The following is a 19,488-nucleotide window of genomic DNA, read 5'->3' as shown; positions in this document are numbered from 1 at the left end:
ATTGGGGATGAAATGGCATGGCAGGGTGGGAGGTAGAAACAGAATATGTGAATGAAAAGACTTAAAAATAAGTATTCTCTTCCAGTCTGCTTTGTGATTTTGGCAGGCACACTTTTTGGATGATTTGGTGAAGATTTACAAGAACTGACGCATCTCTGTAAGTCTGCATATTAGCAGAGGTGCGTCAGTACAAGTGCATCACACCAAAAAATCTTTGTGCCACCATGGAAGCGTTGCATGTGGCGCACTGTGGCGCAAGGATTGACACATACGTCATGCATCTGTTAGCTTACTGGTAACACATTGCTGGAGTTGTGTCGCAAGCACGACATAACTCCAGCAATGTTCAGGTATGCCTATTCCTAATGTGCTGCGTCACTCCTTATGCCTGCTTCAAGCAGGTGTAACGTTTTGACACCATGACGTCATAGAAGTGACTCAGTGACATTTTGTAGATATCACTGCGTCACTTTTACCAGGCTTTGTTTTGTCGGAATACCCACCCTGCATACATAATACCTGACACAGGTATAATGTGATACAGGGCTTTACAATGTGACGCATCTCCCTAGATGCGTCACGTTGTAAATGTGTTGCAATGTAGTGCAATGTTTACGCCGCCGCTGTTGCACAAAAGCGACGCTATGGCGGCGTAAAAGTGTCGCAAGGGGCTTGTAAATCTGCCTCTTTGTTTTTATATTCCCTCTTCCATTGTGTGTTGATTTTCCTCTGCACAGCAGCACCACAACCCCTTATGTTCTAGACTGACCCAGTCGCGTCTGGATAAGTGGAAGGGGCACTTTGTCAATTGCTACTTAACAGTGTTAGGTATGTACGGCAGCAGTACTGAGCCCAAGTTTTAAATAGTGGAAAAGGGATTTGTAATTTCTAACACTAAGGATTCTAGAACTTGTGGTGCAACATACAGAGGGAAACACATGAGCATCTGGCTGACTAAATTTTGATATAAACTTTGGACTACTTCCTTACTCACAAGGGCAGTGCAACACAGACATTCTTTTTATATACTTATTTTTGTCATCGTATTTGCCTGGTACCTAGTTGCAGACATCACTCACATGCAGGCCGTGGAGCATGTAGGGGTGGATTGTAGTGAGGATATCCTTCTAAATTGGGGTGAGACAGAGGCGTGATCCAGATTGAGGGGCAGGGAGAATCCTGGTCAAATCAATTCTGGAGTACTTCTCCTTCACCCTCGACTTTCATCCTGCCACTTTTTCTTGATGTCACGGACTGTGCGGTCATCCTCCCCCAATCCTGTGACAGCATGGCTAAATGCTGCCATAGAGCTGCCTTCGGTGTGCCACTGGTGCAGTAAGGTGGGAGACCATATAGGTGTTTGTGGTAACTTACAATGAACTGTGACCCAGTTCTGGGACACCCCCGCGCCGCACGGCCACCAGCTGCTGCGTGTGCCTCCCCGCCTTCTGCCTCGCTGCCCCGGCTCCGCCGCGTGACCACGCCCCCTGACATCGAGCGGCGTGGTCTGTGCCAGCTTCCTGTCTGTTGTTGCCATAGTGATCTGCTAATTTGTATTGTATTGCATTGTGCTGTTGCTGTTGTTTTTCTTTCCCCACTTGTGCCTGATATCACCTTCGTTTTTTCTTCACGCACCCGTCTCCCCGTTGTTGCCATAGTGATCTGCTAATTTGTATTGTGCTGTTTACTGTTGATTTGTTTTCTTTCCCCACCTGTGCCTGACTTCACCTTCGTTTTTTTCACGTCCCCGTCTCATCCCTCCCTGCTCCCCACTTCCCGCCATCACCGCTAGCCCCGCCCCTTTTCTTTGTGTACCCTCCCCGCTCCCGCCTCCCAGCTGCTCCGCCCCCCCGCGCACTTGGCCATATATGGCGACCGTGCGACGCAGGTGAGTGTGACCCAGTTCTGGGACACCCCCGCGCCGCACGGCCACCAGCTGCTGCGTGTGCCTCCCCGCCTTCTGCCTCGCTGCCCCGGCTCCGCCGCGTGACCACGCCCCCTGACATCGAGCGGCGTGGTCTGTGCCAGCTTCCTGTCTGTTGTTGCCATAGTGATCTGCTAATTTGTATTGTATTGCATTGTGCTGTTTGCTGTTGTTTTTCTTTCCCCACTTGTGCCTGATATCGCCTTCGTTTTTTCTTCACGCACCCGTCTCCCCGTTGTTGCCATAGTGATCTGCTAATTTGTATTGTGCTGTTTGCTGTTGATTTGTTTTCTTTCCCCACTTGTGCCTGACTTCACCTTCGTTTTTTTCACGTCCCCGTCTCATCCCTCCCCGCTCCCCGCTTCCCGCCATCACCGCTAGCCCCGCCCCTTTTCTTTGTGTACCCTCCCCGCTCCCGCCTCCCAGCTGCTCCGCCCCCCCCGCGCACTTGGCCATATATGGTGACCGTGCGAACGCGCAGCGGTCACGCGCAGCGGGCGCGCCGATTGTGCGCCGAAGGCGCGCCAAAGGTAAGCCCGTCTACGCCCGTCCGCGTCTGGACCGCGCCCAGTGCCAGGACCCCTGGCCCTCGAAAACCCCGACCGACCCGCCTGACGTACACCGCCGCCAACCTCAGCGCACTCAACGCCGGTCGACTCCCAGGATGCTACCAAGCCACACCACGACGCACCCACGGACCCTTCAGCTGCCACGCCTGCAAGTTCACCTGCATCCGGACCTGCCCCGCACCAGCACCCGCCAAGTCGAACACCAGCAGCACCCACCTCAAGTGCATCCTGCTCAACACCCGCTCCGTCCACAGACACGCCATCGAACTCTGGAACCTCCTCGACACCACAGCCCCTGACGTTGCCTTCCTCACGGAGACCCGGATGAACGCCTCTTCAGCACCCGACATCGCCATCGCTATCCCAGAGGGCTACAAGATCACCCGGAGGGACCGCACCGCCAACCAGATGGGAGGAGGCATCGCCATCATCCACAGAAACACCATCCGTATCACGACCAGCACCGACAACACCCTTACCACCGCCGAACACCTGCATTTCCAGATCCACACCGACCCGAAGACCACCCTCAGAGGCACCCTGATCTACCGACCTCCGGGACCACGCACCCAATTCAGCGAGGACATCGCCGACTTCGTCAGCCGGCATGCCCTCCCCTCCGCTGACTACATCCTCCTGGGGGACCTCAACTTCCACCTGGAGAACAACAACGACCGCAACACCAGCACCCTGCTCGACAACCTCGCCAATCTTGGACTCAAGCAGCTGGTGTCCACCCCCACCCACCTCGCCGGACACACACTCGACGCAGTCTTCTCATCCAGCACAGACATCGCCTTCAGCCACGCCACAGAGCTTCAATGGACGGACCACAGCTGTGTCCACTTCACCTTCAAAAGAACGATGACCCACCACCACCAGCAACAGGTTGCCCGCAGAAGCTGGAACAAGATCACAGCCGACCAGCTCACCACCTCCTTGAGCCAGCACCCTCCTGCCAGCTCAGCGAACCCCAGCCAGGCCGCAGACAACCTCACGAAGTGGATCAGCAACTGCGCGGACGAGCTCGCCCCACTGAGGACCCCGCCCAGCAGACCCGGCAGCAAGAAAGCCCCATGGTTCACCGACGAACTCAAGAGCTCCAAGAAGAACTGCCGAGCCCTCGAGAAAGTCTGGAGAAGGGAACCAACACCGGACAACAGGACCACCTTCAAGCTTGCCACCCGGAAGCACCACCAGCTGATCCGCGCCGCCAAGAAAACTGCATTCAAGGACCGGCTGGACAACAACGCACACAACTGCAAGGAACTCTTCAACATCGTGAAAGAGCTTTCCAACCCCAGCGCAGGAAACAACGACATCACCCCATCGCAAGACCTCTGCAACTCCCTCGCCTCATACTTCCACAACAAGATCGCGGACATACACAACAGCTTCAACAACCAACCAACGCACACCACGACCGAACCACCACCCCCCACCACCACCCTCCGCGCCTGGACTCCGATCAGCACCGAAGACACCGTCCGCACGATGAACTCCATCCACTCAGGATCTCCGACCGACCCCTGCCCCCACCACGTCTTCAACAAAGCCGACGCTGTCATCGCACCCCACCTGCGAGACATCATCAACACATCCTTCGACACCGCCACCTTCCCTGAGAGCTGGAAGCATGCCGAACTCAGCGCTCTACTCAAGAAACCCACAGCGGACCCCACCGAACTCAAGAATTACCGCCCCATTTCGCTCCTCCCGTTTCCAGCCAAAGTCATCGAGAAGACCGTCAACAAGCAGCTGGCCGCCTTCCTTGAGATGAATGGATCCCTCGACCCCTCACAGTCTGGCTTCCGAGCCAACCACAGCACCGAGACCGCCCTCATCGCCGCCACCGATGACATCCGAGCCCTGATGGACAACGGAGAAACAGCGGCCCTCATCCTCCTAGACCTCTCCGCGGCATTCGACACTGTCTGCCACCGCACCCTAGTACAGCGCCTCAGCAACGTCGGAATCCAGGAGAAGGCTCTGGAATGGATCATCTCCTTCCTCGACGGAAGAACACAGAGAGTCCGCCTACCACCGTACAAGTCAGAGGCCACCGAAGTCATCTGCGGCGTCCCTCAAGGATCCTCGCTGAGCCCCACCCTCTTCAACGTCTACATGAGCCCCCTCGCGGCCATCGCACGCCAACACAACCTCAACATAATCTCCTATGCCGACGACACCCAGCTGATCCTCTCCCTGACCAACGACCCCGCCGCCGCCAGAGCCAATCTGCACGAAGGGTAGCCGAGTGGATGACGACCAGCCGCCTGAAACTGAACTCAGACAAGACGGAGGTCCTCATCCTAGGCTCTTCACCCTCCGCCTGGGACGACTCCTGGTGGCCCCCGCCCTGGGCACCGCACCCAAACCGACAGACCACGCACGCAACCTGGGCTTCATCCTGGACTCCTCTCTCTCCATGACCAGGCAAGTCAACACCGTCTCCTCGGCGTGCTTCAACATCCTACGCATGCTACGGAAGATCTTCTGGTGGATCCCCACCGAGACCAGGAAGACCGTCACCCAGGCCCTCATCACCAGTCGACTGGACTACGGCAACGCCCTCTACGCCGGCACCACCGCCAAGCTCCAGAAGAGACTCCAGCGGATCCAGAACGCCTCAGCCAGACTCATCCTCAACATCCCGCGAACCAGCCACATCTCCGGACATCTCAGAGACCTGCATTGGCTCCCTGTCAACAAAAGAATCACCTTCCGCCTCCTCACCCACGCACACAAAGCCCTACACGACCAAGGCCCAAGCTACCTCAACAACCGAATCAACTTCTACGCTCCCAAACGCCACCTCCGCTCAGCCAACCACGCCCTCGCCGCCGTCCCCCGCATCCGAAGAGCGACAACAGGAGGAAGGTCCTTCTCCTACCTGGCCGCCAAGACCTGGAACTCCCTCCCGACCGACCTGCGCCTGACCCAAGACCACCTCTCCTTCAGGAAGAAGCTGAAGACCTGGCTGTTCGAGCAGTAACGGCACCCCCCTCCCCCCAGCGCCTTGAGACCCTATGGGTAGGTAGTGCGCTCTATAAATGTCCTTGATTGATTGATTGATTGAACTCCACAATCATGGTAGTCTCCTCAGCAGTAAAGTTCTTCTTTCTCCTATTTTGATACATTTTCCTCTCGCAATGAACATCAAATGTAAACAGGAACTCTGTTGACAAACCTGTTCCTTGAATGTGTGCTGCTTTTATATTGTTTATGGTGCTGGTATAGCAGTTTGTGTTAATTGATTTCAGCTGGAGCATTGTGGGGGATGGTAGGCATTTAAAGTGATTATCAGGCACAAATGCTCAGATTCCGGCCCGGAAGCAGAAATTCTGTTCAAAATGCGGATCTTCTGGCCTGTAAGCGGAGATTGCGGCCCAAAAGCGGAAGACTCGTTCCGGGTGCGGAAATTCCACTCCATCTGCGGAAAGTCCAGCCCGAGTGCGGACGTAAAGTTAGGAGTCGTAAGTGCATTCTGTGAATATCAAAAATCGTGAGTGCATTCTGTGAATACCAAAAGTAGTAAATTTAGGATTTTGTCTCAGATTAGTTCTATGAATCGGACCCATAGTCATTGAGAAAAATAATACAGGACCAGTCTTTGACTCTGTTAGTTTTGCATTTATTAAACAAAGCCAAATAAACTTAAACTGGATGAAAACAATAAAGCACACCTCAAAATTTAAAGTCAGTCATGGCAAATTAAACTATTACTGAAGAGCCAGATTTGTATAAAGTCCAATGTACAAGATACAGCCGCCATCGCAAAGTTAACGTTCTCCCCCAAAAAAATCCACCAAGTGAATAGTGGTCACACTGTAGAATAAATTCAGTTTGGCATCTCTTACTGGTGTTGGTGGTCTTGCCATCCTCTCCTGGTGGTCCGGATGAACGTGTACACCTGCGTAGAATTTCTGGAACCACGGTTGCAGGGACGGAGGTGGCCCAAGGTGTTTTCTCTTGTGGGAGGGCCTCCTTTTCTTTGGCTGAGGCAGCTGTAGTTGGCCCAGATGTTGTTGGATCACAGAAAGGAGAAGATGGTGTTGGAAAAGCCCTGCACATATGGTTGAATATGTCATGTAGCACCTCAATCAGAGAGCCCATATTGAAGTCCTGATTTTCCATCTGAACATTGACCTCTGAAATTGCTTCATCTCCCGGAGCCCTGTAAGGACCTGGCCCATCATGTCTTGGGACTGATAGGGGATCCCCAGACTTAATTGATGGGGGCCTGGGTGACAGTTAACCCAGTAGCCTTACTTTGCTGGCATATAGGTTACGTCAAACATCCCCTACCCCCACTACCAAGTGACCTTGACCCAGTGTGCCCATCCCACTGGTTCCTGGTAGGTCTTGAGGTGGTGGTGGTGTTGGCTGACCAGGAGCCAGGACTTAGGGGCACAAGATTAAGGTGAGGTATCAAAGGCCTGAGACAGTGTAATAGCTGGGGTGGGAGGTGTAGGTGTGGGCCGAGTGAGACTCACTGGAGCTGTCTGCCCAGGCAGACCAAATGGGCCAGCCAGCTCCTCATCATCCAGTCTTGCAGGGTTGGATTCCTCACTGAAGGCTTGTTCCTGGTGTGGAGTGGAGGTCTCTTCAATGGCAGGTGTTTGCCCACATACACTTGGTGTTGGACCTATTATGAAAACAAATATAACTATTAAAAGTCTTGATTATACATCAAATGTGTTTGAAGTTTAAAAGTAGCAACATAAAAGGAAAGAGAAATTTAACATAATGATTGCGCGTTTCAGTGGTAATATAATCAATAACAGAAACAGTTTAAATAACACACTGAAGTTAATCAGAAAAGCAAGTAAATAGATATCCTGAAATGAAAAAAATAATGGATTAGAAAGTGTAGCTGAAATATACCAAACAGTCAAACCAACGCAGTAGAAAGGAGAAATGTGAAATAATCCATTCTAATGCGTATCAGGCTCAGTTCCGATTATTACACAAGCCAGAATGATATATAGCATTAGTCATCATATAAATATTGAAGAGTACATTTTACAAAAACACCACATATATTCAGAATACAAATGTATATACATCAACAAGCTTTCCTTTGTGATTCACATGACATCCCTTCAATAGCATGACAAGGATAGGACAATATTGAAATTTAAACCTTACAACATTTCAAAACTTAGCATGGACTATTGATTGATAAATACATTACACGTTAATATGTGTGAAAATGTTGTAGAAAAGTGAAATAACAATTCAATCTTATTTTCAAAAACCAAAACAAGGCATCATGGTAGCTGTAGTCATTTCAATGATATTTTAGCAACATTGAAAGTAAGACATACGTAGTGAAAGTATGTAGAAAAAATGACAGACATTGTTGGAATCCGGCAATTTCTGATTGGCTGAAGGATGCTCCCAGCCAGTCGGAAACCTACAGCTTCCATCAAGGTTGGGTGATTACACGCGCTGTATAACCTGTGCTCACCCTTGGGTAGCTTGGCACTGAGCAGTCAGGCTTAATTCAAAGGCAATGTTTAAAGCAAAGGCACAGCAGCCCCTCACATTAAATAAACTGAGTCGCACTAAAGAGACTTCACATTGGATGTATTTAAAAACCTTTGCATTAAAAACACATATTTCATTTTAATAACATGAACGTAAGATACTTTTGGGCATAAAGCACATTTGGAATTATTACTAACAGTACTAGGTCCACTCGTAGGATTATATCAACAATATGCACGTGGGGACAATTCCTAATCTATACCCCCCACAGAGGGAGCACCCTTATACGGTGCAACATGATGTCTACCCCAGACCCACCCTGACAATCCTAATGATACAGTCCCACACAGTCGCGCACAGTTATATGGTACATCACAGGTCACACCGATATCAACAATATGTACATTCATGAAACGAGAAAACTGTTTAGCAGCACCGCAGACTGGAGTATCATGGGGAAAATCGAACATCAGATATATTGTGCCTTTGTGATGCAAATAACATATAAAGCGCCACTGCTGGCCACTGTCTTGAATCCCAGGCAGACCACACACTGTCACTCCAACACTGACACACTCCGCACTAATCTATGGTATGAAAGGTATCCGGCAGAGTCCATATGGATCTGCTCTTGCACACATATAAACCTAGCAGGTCATTGGATAACAGACTGTGCAGATTCCGTGGTCCCAGCCGCCCTCCACCCTCAAGGTCACCCCTATGGTCCTATACATCTAGCTTTTTTTAAATAACCAGACCACCTCTCAGACATGTGGCGACATGCTACCAAAGTCACTTAGTCTGGGTCCTCGGGAAGCAGGAGGCAAGTTTTTAATTTATTTATTTAAAAAGTTTTATAAAGCACGAACAAGACCCCGATCGGGTATCAGAGAGCTGTACAAAGAGGACAATTGAAGTTTCCATGAGGAGACAGTAAAAGTATAACACAAAAAAGGTAGCATAGGAGGAACAAGGTGAAGGCCCTACTAGATGAGGCTGTGCAGTTTAAGCGGCGCATTACGCCCCAAGAACGATACAGTACATTTCGAATCGAGTACATATTTCAAAACACATAGAGAAAATGATTGTCAGGCATACATTAAAATACACAAAGTAAAAATGATTGTCAAGCACTCCATGGAAGTGATTATCACATGTCATAGAAGATATTGTTGCTGAAGTTCTTCCAAAAGTAGCCATTTGACCTGTTTTTTTAATGGAGCAGTTGAGGGGTTGGCTCTGATTTCAGTCAGTAGGGCATTCCAGATTCTTGGAGCCAGCCCTGAGAAAGTGCGATTGTAAGTTCTTTTTTTGTTGAATTTGGGTGGTTTCAGGAGTAAGGTATTGGAGCTTCTTAAGTTTCGACTGGAACCAGAGAGCTCGAGTTTCTTTGCCAGGTAAACAGGGCTATTGCGGTGTAAAGCTTTATGTGTCAGACATGCTATCTTGATGCGGATCCTTGCTTCAATGGGAAGCCAGTTAAGTTGAATTAGGTCAGGTGTAATATGATCATGTTTTCTGGTGCCTGTGATCAGTCTTGCAGAAGCGTTCAGAGTAGCTCTTAGCGGAGCTAACCTCGCTTTAGGAAGCCCTGCTAGAGTCACTGAGTCAAATTCTACTCACGAGATAACAAGGGATTGGACTGCTGACTGGTTGTCCTCGGGAGGTAGGAAAGGTTTGATTTTGAGTGTTGAGCTGATGATTGGCACTCTTAACGGTGACACTGATGTGTCCTTGCATGTTTAGAAATGTGTCCAGGGTTACGCCTAAAACGTGAGTGGAGTCCACCACGTGCGGGGCGCAGTTGAGTGCAGAGATATTTTTGATCCAATTTTGCGTTGGGGTCTCTTGGTTGCGGGGTTTAGTCAGTAGAAATTCTGTTTTGAGGAAGTTTAGTAACAGATGGTTATGTGTTAGCCTTTGTTGAGTTTTTTGGAGTGCTCCATTAAGAGTTTTAATGTCATCTGGAGATGAGATCTTCAAATACAGTTGAGTATCGTCTGCTTACATATGATATTGAATGTTTGACCCGTTCAGAATATCAGTTAGCGGTTCCATGAAGGGATTGGAGAGCATGGGCGAGAGTGCAGATCCCTGAGGTACCCCAATTGTGACTAGGGTGCTTGCAGCCAAAGATTGATTGACTTTGATTCTCTGTGTTTGGTTGTGCAGGAAGGAGGAGAACCAGTTTAAGACAGGGCCAGATAGCCCCATCCTATATTGGAGTAGGTTAATCAAGTTATCATGTTTAATAGTATCAAAAGCAGAGGACAAGTCCAGAAGAATTAGAAGACAAGCTCTCAAGGCGCCATCCACAATGTGCGTTAGGGCTGTTTCTGTACTATGACCTGGTCTAAAGCCTGACTGATGTTGGTCTAGCAGCTGAAATTTCTCGATGTGTTTGCATAGCTGTGTTTGAACGCATTTCTCGAGCAACTTCACTAAAGACATGATGCTGGTGATCGGTCTGTAGTTATTAGGTCTGAATTGGGCTTCTTGGAGATAGGTGTGACTTGCCCCATTTTAAGGCAGTCGGGAATCCTCCCCTGTAAGAGAGATTGTTGGATGATCTTGGACCAGAGAGGCAGAATGGCCGGGTTGAGGTCTTTGAGTAGTATAGCGGGGAGTGGATCACTGAAAGGGTTCAATGTCTTAAGAGATGCCAATGAATGTGATACCTCCTCCAAGTCCGGTAGAGTGAAGGTGTTCCAGCAGGCATTGTTTTTGGGTGTGTACTCTGTGGGGTAAGGCAGAGCACTCACTGCTGCAGGTACTGTCAAACCCAGGGGTCTCATCGACAGCAGGTTAAAGGCGGCACATTGCAGTTCCTGATCAATACTCCTAGACTTTTCCAAAAAGTGCGCTGAGAAGTCTTCTTCACTGGGAACAGTGGTTTTAATTGCAGGAGTAGGATTAGCCTGTTGTTTGATGATATCAAACAGTTTTTTAGGATGGTTTTTAGCGCTGTCAAACTGAGCTCTGAAATGATCTGATTTAGCAATGTCAATGTGTCTGTTATAAGAGCTTCTCTTCTTCCTTAACTGTTTGAGACTAGACGTGGGGGTGGCATTTCTCGAATGTCTCTCAGAGAGCCTTAAATTGCGTCTTTCATAATTCAGGGCACCATTGATCCAAGGTTTGGATTGTTTCCAAGGAATCCTTTTAAGTTGCTTCTGGGCTGCAGAGTCTAGAATGTTTGTCATGGTGTTGACGTAATGATCTGTCAACTCTTCCAAATTATTCAAGTTAGTGGGAGGTTGCGGGTCCCCTGTGCGGATGATCGTGCGCGGGAGGAGTGGGGGACAGACCTTGGCAGGCCTATCACGGACGACCAATGGACGGCATGTTGCAAGGTCACCGACACAGTGTCATTGAATAGCCGTCACAAACTCCTACATTATAAATTCTTACGCCGTTGGTATATGACCCCAGCTAGACTCCACGCCATTGATCCCGCGCGACCGCACGCCTGCTGGAAATGCGCTGCACCACATGCCGATTTTGCACACATGGCCTGGACTTGTCCGAGACTGCAGACATTCTGGGCTCAGGTTCACAAGATCCTAGAAGAGATGCTAGGGCTTACACTCATTCCCACTCCGGAGGTCGCACTGTTGGGTTATACGGTCAATTTCCCAAGGAATGTCCGTAAACTGGCCTCTCTAGGGCTTCTTCTGGCCAAGCGGGAGATAGCAAAGCACTGGGGAGGAAGACAGCTCCCACGTCCAAGACATGGCTTACAGCCATGGCTTTCTGCAGCACGAATAGCGAGATCTACTCTAGTCTCCTCCCAACGATAGCGCGTCCTAGGGACATCTGGGGCCCTTATAAAACATACATTGCAGGCTTGCCTGGCTCGACCCCGCCATCCCCGAATCCCGGTATAGCTCCTACTGGAGTGGGGTAGGTCGTACCAACCCACTATTACGAAGATGTAGGGGTCCTGCTGGGGTGTCGACGCGGGGATATTAAGCTCCTGGGGTCAGGTACTGTACACCGCGTGGCGTTTTCCCATGTTAGAAATGAGGGCAGGGGAGGGGGACGTCTTTAGCACCCTGGAGACAGCTCACGGGTCAGGGATCCCCCTGGTTCAGGTTCGGGCAGGTGTTGATGATGGATTGGTAGATGGGGTCTTGTTGTCGGTTGCATTCATGATGTGGTATTGTTTATCTCAGGACCGGAAGTGTCACAATGATGCTACTGATTGGTTATTTGTGTATCGCACAGCCGCAAAATCTGTATTATTTGATTTGTCTAATTTCAATGAAAACTTTAAAAAAAAAAAAAAAAAAAAAAGTTAGTGGGAGGTTCTGGAAGATTCTTGCTCAAGTTGGTGAGGTTAGGGATGTTGATGTCTCTCAGGTTATGAGACAGTGGCTTAGTTTGAGCGGTTGACATTGTCTGAGCAATACCTAAGATGCCGAAGTAAACAAAGGGAGTTTAGCAGCCACTTGGTAAGTTCACCCATAGGTCTCAAAACAGAATGGAGACATGCAGTTTCTTGACCTGCTTCCTAACTGTCTCAGAAGCATTCCTTCAACCCTGTCAATCTCTCTCGCTACTACCTGGCACCAAGATGTCTTCGGAAGGGGCCAAGCATGGAGAGGGCTGTTGGTCTACCGCGATGACGGTCAAAAAGGGAACAACCAATGAATGGGAGTAACACAGGGGAACCGCTCGAAAGATGCGTCACCCCAACAGGTATACGATGATCAGGATCATGCCCAGGCAATCCAGGCAAAGTGTCTGGTGCGCATTTGTATGAGTTGCACCAGACACTTCAGCTCTCAAACACGATCAGTTGCAAATCCTGTACCTCTATGAAGAGGAGCCACTATGACGGTGCACGTTAAAATGAGTTGTGCCAGGCAAATCCAGTCACACAATGAAGAGTTTTAAATTCTGTAGGGGTGGGCGGAATTTGTGTAGTCGCGTTACGCAAACCTCTGCGAAGTGGTAAAAAATCTCCGCGAGCATGCAGAAATTCCACTAACACGCGAAATTGCTTGTTCGCGATGCTTTTTTCCTGTTCGTGAATGCTGTTCGCGTGCTCGGGGGGAAATATCTTGCGAGCACTCATTTTGAGAACGCAAACAAGCAAAAAATTCCGCAAAGCCGCGGAACACAGAATTTTGGTGCAATTCCGCGTTCTCCACGTAACGCAAAATTACCCAAATTACCAAAATTCCGCGAACGGAACGGAATTTACCGCCCAGGCCTAAAATTATGTACCTCCCTGGACAGAAGGCAGCACGTCCGGTGAACGATATTCAGGTTGCACCTGACTAGTCCGGTCACACACACAGGCACAAGTTCAGCAGAGCCACTCGAGGTAGAATGTGGCACTACTATGGGTACACCTCCACCTTCGAGGGTTGCATCTTGTGAATCGAACACCAGATGAAATGAGCATGCCGTCGACGTGTCACATGAGAGAGATGCAGCACGATAGACGAAGCAGGTCATTTTCGATCTCATTACAAGTGAATCCGCTCATCACTAAAAAGACGCTTATGAGTGTCAGGGTTCTTGTGATCTGGGAACCACACACTTTAGACAATCTGGTCTCCAGGTATAAGTCTTTAGGTCCACGCTCACACCACGCTACCCATTGGGATTTAGCAGATGATGTGGGCACGTCGATGGTGTCAATCCCTTACGGGAGATCTTTGATGTCCCTGAGATCCCAGAGACGGACCCTTTGAGAACACACTTAAGGGTACCACACTTCAGCAGGTCTCAGTCCAGCCACTAATCTGAATATGCCGTATATGTGTGGACAAACCACATGCAGAAACGAGGAGTTGCTACCTCACCCGTAGTTTGAGCCTTATGGAAGTTCACACATATAGATGAGACCATTTTCATCTTACTGGCAGTGTTAAATCGCTGCAGTTCAGCATGTCCGTGTTGCAGGCTAGCAGGCATTCTCACGTAGGGTGGCGCAGCAACTACCTGTGATCCAACCTTTGCTCCGGTCCCCGGCCATGTATTTGCGTTGCAGCGTGATGACCCTGGAACGCTAAATGCGGTGGCCATCTTGGAAGTAAACTTCATTGAAACTAAGCTGTGTTACCAGTTGTAACAGTACAAGAGAATCTGTAACCCAGTGACCTTCATGTCCAGTTGTGCTGATTGCTGATGCAACCTTTCCCAGGCCCTAAAGCGTTAGGCCTATGAATAAGGGGGTTACCAGTGGCTGAGTATGTCACCAATAATCCCTGTTAATGGGAGAAGTCAATTGTAAAAGATGGTAAATGTCCTTGCCTGAATGCTTTGTAGAAGGAAAATAGATGGTTGTGATAAGGTTGTATTTTGCAACTAACTTGATGAATTAGCCAATACTACATAATGTTTAGTGTGTACAGTGGTCACTAAAGAGCGGAATTCCAATCCACAATAAGCTGTCAGTAAGAGGGGTAAGGACAGGTTTCTTATGCCCACAAATGTATTTTATTGTCACAGCTTGTTTTTGGATTGGGCTCATAGTTTGACAGATATATATGGAAACTGTTTGCAGTTAATTGTTTGCACCTGGAATTGCACTGTATTGTCTAACATTGAACCTGGAATGATGCACTGTTGGTAATTGCTATTACCTGGAACACTGCTTTCTTGCTAACTGTCTGCTCTTGGAATGTTGTTTTATGACTGAATAATTTCAACTGGAATCATGTTTTGTTGCTCATTCTTTACTTTAGGAATATTTCTTGTTTTGTTGCTAGCTTTCCAGTATATCCCCCCTTAATATATACCTCATTTTTATTCTGGAGTGGCTGTATCAATAAGGTTGTCTCTGTAATGGTGTTTTATAGTTTATTGGCTGAATCTGTGATCTGTCTTACTGTTGATGTTTTACTTTGAAACAGTAAATTCATTATTAAACAAGGGTTTGTGAAAATATTTTACCAGAAATCTGTATCTGGAGTATTTCCTTGTTATTGTTGATAGTTTTCTGTAAAGCTTTCTTCCACCTAAGTGTAGACCTGCTGTTTATGCTGGATTGGTTGTAGCTAGAAGTTGTGTTAGTACTGTTTGTCTCTCCAATTGTGTTGTTTAGTCCAGAGGTTGAATAAGGAGTCTGTCTCACTGTTGATGTTTTTCTTTGAAACTGTGATTTATTATTAAAAAAGGATTTGTGAAATTGTGTTAATGGATCAGTATCTGGAATACTCTTTTATGGTGACTTTTGCAAGTTATTAAACCATGCTCTAGCTCACGTACTCTAAAGTCTGTTTTTGGATACTTGTTCCTCAAGCAATTCCCGCCTTTGATCAGATATAGGATCCTTCTTACTCAGCATTCCAGTTTTAAACAACATTTTTACACTCATTCATCACATCCCAAATCTTCTATTTTGGTGCCATCAATTTTACTAATTGAATTTTCAGAAAATGAATGACTGCACTCTGTGCAAGCACATAGAGCCACTCCCATGGACCTAGAGACAATGCGGGTGTGTCAGGGATGATCGCCTGGAGTGTGTACAAAAATATATGCATATATAGAAGTAGCACCAAACACCACACTCACTTGTGGATACATTTCTGAAGCTGCTGGTCCTGTAACTTGTGGATTGTGGATTTTTAAGCAGCAAAGGAAGGGATTAAGGAGCCATGACCCGGGGACTCCGAGGATCAAATGTCCCCATAGCTTGCATCACCCTGCTGCTTTTTCTACATCTTCAGACCACAGGTAAGAACGCTTAACAGGCTTGTGCAACTAGAGTAGTATATTACTAACCAACAAGAATTGTAAATCCTGACAATTAAACTTAGCCTATCATTCTTTCAAGGTAGATACATCAGGTGCCCATGTGCGGGGTACAGTTGACCATGTTATTTCAGTGCTGTGAGAGTTTGAAGATATCAGCACAATCAAAGAGTACAGTTACTAATATATTTACATATTGTATGAAATGATGGAACACTCTAAGAATGTGTCTTAGGTCCCAGTAGTGTCCAGATTGTAAGGGTGTGCAAAATTCACATCATTTCATTTTGAGCAATACTACAAAAATTACCAAAAATTAAAAAAAGAAACCACAATCTGTTATTTTACTCCAAATGTTACTGCTAAACGTGTCTTCAAAGCCATTTTAAAATAAATTGTGTAAAAAAGTCTCATGAACAAGAGGGGATTGTGTTCTTTTTATACAATTATGTGACGTGGTATAAAGGCATAACATAGATTTATTTTGAGAATCATTACGCATGCATGTGGCATATCTGTGACATTTTAGCACAAATTAAAGATCTGTAGACGACGGGCGAGACTGATGGTCATCTGTAAGCATGTACAGATGTGTTCCTATAAAACAGAGGAAGGTTCTGTAAGATCAGGCACCCTTGGGCTGTTGTAAAGACTAGAAAGCACAATTAATAAAAGTTCAATCTTTATGCTGGACTCAGGGAGCTGCTCCTGCCATAGCAAGATCAGTTCTTATAGCAGTCTATATAATTACTGCAGTTCTCTGCTTCCAGGCATCTGCACCAGTAATATCTGAACTGGAAATGCTGTTGCAATAGCAGGTTTTACATTCATTTTTAATGATTCATAGGACAGAGATTTTGAATTTCAGGTACTTTGGATTACCTCACTCTGGGAGCACTTCCAGAGAAGGATTGCTTTAAGTATTTGTTTTTATGTAAGGCTGGGGTTTATTTTTTTCTTTATTTATAGAATTTCTAAGTGTGCAAATACCCAAAAGGTGTCTTGGCGGTAGCAGGATACCAGAAAGTAGTTAAACAGACTACTGAGTGAATAAACAACTTTTAAGCTTCTCTCTAAAAGCTGTCAGCTTGGTCTGGCTTCCTAAATGAAAAGAAGAGAGTGTCACTTTGTGGCACCTGAGTGGCAAAGGATCTACCACATTGTTGTGATTTTGTAATCTTAGGAAAAGTGAAGAATTGAGTGGAGGAAGTTCTCCATGAGAAGCATGGAGTAAACATTTGTTTGATAAATACAGGACCTGAAATGTGTAAACGCTTTTGAAGGAAAGATACTTCTCCACCAGAAACCAGTGTAAGAAATGCAGATGATTGGAAATATGGACATGGGGTGGATCACAGCAAACAAGCAGCACAGTTCTGTACCTTCTGAAGCCTTGGAAGTTGATAGTAGGGTAGACCCACATATAAAACATTGACTTTGAATACACCAGTGCTCGAATGATGAGGAAATGGGCCAACGTTGGGAGGAGAGCCAAACTTTTCTCTTCATTTAAAGTGACAAAAGTAAGAAGCTGTTACTTTATCAAATGGTGGATTAGATGCGAGGGTGTCATCCATGGTGATTCCTAGATTTGTAATAGAATGGACGAGGCAGAGCTTGTGCCCAGTTCAGCAGGCCACTTACAATCAGAAGAGGATCTACCAAGATTAAGCACCTCATCTATTCTGAGCTTTGCTTCCAGGAGTTAAACCAGCCCCAGATTGCCACTGCTTTCCACCCTAATACAACATTTGCAAGCGCAAAATCTCTATTACCCTCAGTTCCTAATACAATCAAGTATTATCTGCACAGCACATATATGAGAATTGGTGGTTCCTGATAAGTTCTGCAAGAGGGGTCACATAAAAATTAAAAAGAGCTATACTCAAGAAAACCTCAAGGAACCTCATAGCCTAACGTTGTGGTGTGTGATCTGAAAGGCGGCATGATTGCTGTTTGGCTCCTACTGGTGATTTCTGCAACAAGTCACAAACAGAATTAACAGTGATGGAGCAATGAGTAAATTTAAGGCTGCCACACCACCCTGATCAAGTATTATTCCCACATGCTCTATGATGGTATTAATAAAGGTTGAACGGATGATGGTATTGAAGGTAGGCCTGGGCAAAAATTTCGTTCCGTTCGCGGAAATTGCGATAATTTGACATTTTTGCGTTCCGCGGAGAGCGCGAAAATGTCAAAAATTCCGGTTTCCGCAGCTTGGCGATAATTTGTTTCTTGCTCGCGCTGTAAAATGATACATTCTCGCGCGCGCGCGATCGCCTTACCTGAATCCCTGCGTTCGCCGACAAGTTTTCTTGATCCGGTCGCGTTCTCCATGAGATGTTGTATTGTTTTTAGCCATTTGCGCTGTCTCGCGACAGTTCGCGCCCGCAGTGACGTCATGCGTCGCGCGATCACGTCTTTCTTCTCGCGATCATGCACCGCGAGAACAACTCAAAACAAGATGGCCGCGCCCGCAAGCAACCACATGGGTAAGTTGGCGACCCGCAACCATGCAGAAAATCTCGCGAACATGCCGGAAAAAAACTTCCGCATCTTTGCGATATTTCTGCTTGTTTGCGATAATTTTAAACATTCTCGCGATAATTTGCGAAGGTTAATTCCGCAAATTCCGCCCACCCCTAATTGAAGGCAACTGATAAACCGTGGTACCTGCAGGCATAAACACTGTCAAGAATACGTAGTCCATCTTAAAACAAATACATTTTGGTGCTTTACCCTGGTCTAAAACTGGACTAGAACTCATGAAAGGGGTTATTGTAACAAACATACTTATGGTGTGAGTCTACCCACCGTTCAATGACTTTAGGAAGGAAGACAATTCCAGAGACCAAAAGAAAGTTATTGAAACCTGCAGCATCCTCTGAGTGTTTCTTCAGGAGTGGTGAGACTTGGACAATTTTAAGTCACTCCAGAAAGATATGAGGTGCAAGAGATAACTAGATTAGTTCTACATGCACCTGCTGGTGCTGATCTTTGAGAACTATGCGGTGTAGCACTTACCAGGAGTTCATCCCTTTTTAAAATAAATTTCCCTTGAGATTCCCCTATATCTTAAGAATTACCTTCAGATGCCAACGTCAGCCTTTCCTTATGAATATCCTAGTATGCCATGAATTACATACAATATTCCAGGTCCAGCATTTTTCCATTGATACTTCCCATGTACCAAGGGTAATGCATATGTCAAAAATTGCCTCCAGTATTTCAGAGGAAGAATTTTATCATGGTTTTCTTCCTCCAACCTACCCTCTCAGCACTATTATTCCTGGCTGCCCTCACTGAGAAAAAGAATTGCCTCCAGCATGCTGGCTCCAGCATTTTGCCATAGCTGTCCTCTTAGGACAGGTGTAACTTCTAGCATTTCAGGGTCTACATTTTGCCTTGGGAAGTCTCCTGTATGCCATAAACTACCTCCAATATCCCAGTGCTAGCATTTTTCAATTGGTGCCCAATGCAAGAAATATCCTCTAGCATCCCAGTTCAAGCATTTCCCATGTCCCATGAAAAGAATAACTTATAGTTTGTCAGGATCTGCATTTTGCCATGGGTGACCTTCCTTACACCAAGAATTATCTCTAATGCGGAGTGGCAGCATGTTCTACGGTACCTCCATCAACAGAATTATATTTAGTATGCCATGGCCATCGGCAGGCACACAATGATAAAACATGTAAACAAGCATTCTTGAAGGGTGTTAGTGCCAAGGTGATGATATAGATATTATATACCTTTTCATGTTGATCAAATGTTTTTCCTTGTATA

This window comes from Triturus cristatus, chromosome 1_1, assembly GCF_964204655.1.
Source record: "Triturus cristatus chromosome 1_1, aTriCri1.1, whole genome shotgun sequence".
NCBI classification, from domain to species: Eukaryota; Metazoa; Chordata; class Amphibia; order Caudata; family Salamandridae; genus Triturus; species Triturus cristatus.
This window is presented reverse-complemented; position numbering follows the sequence as displayed.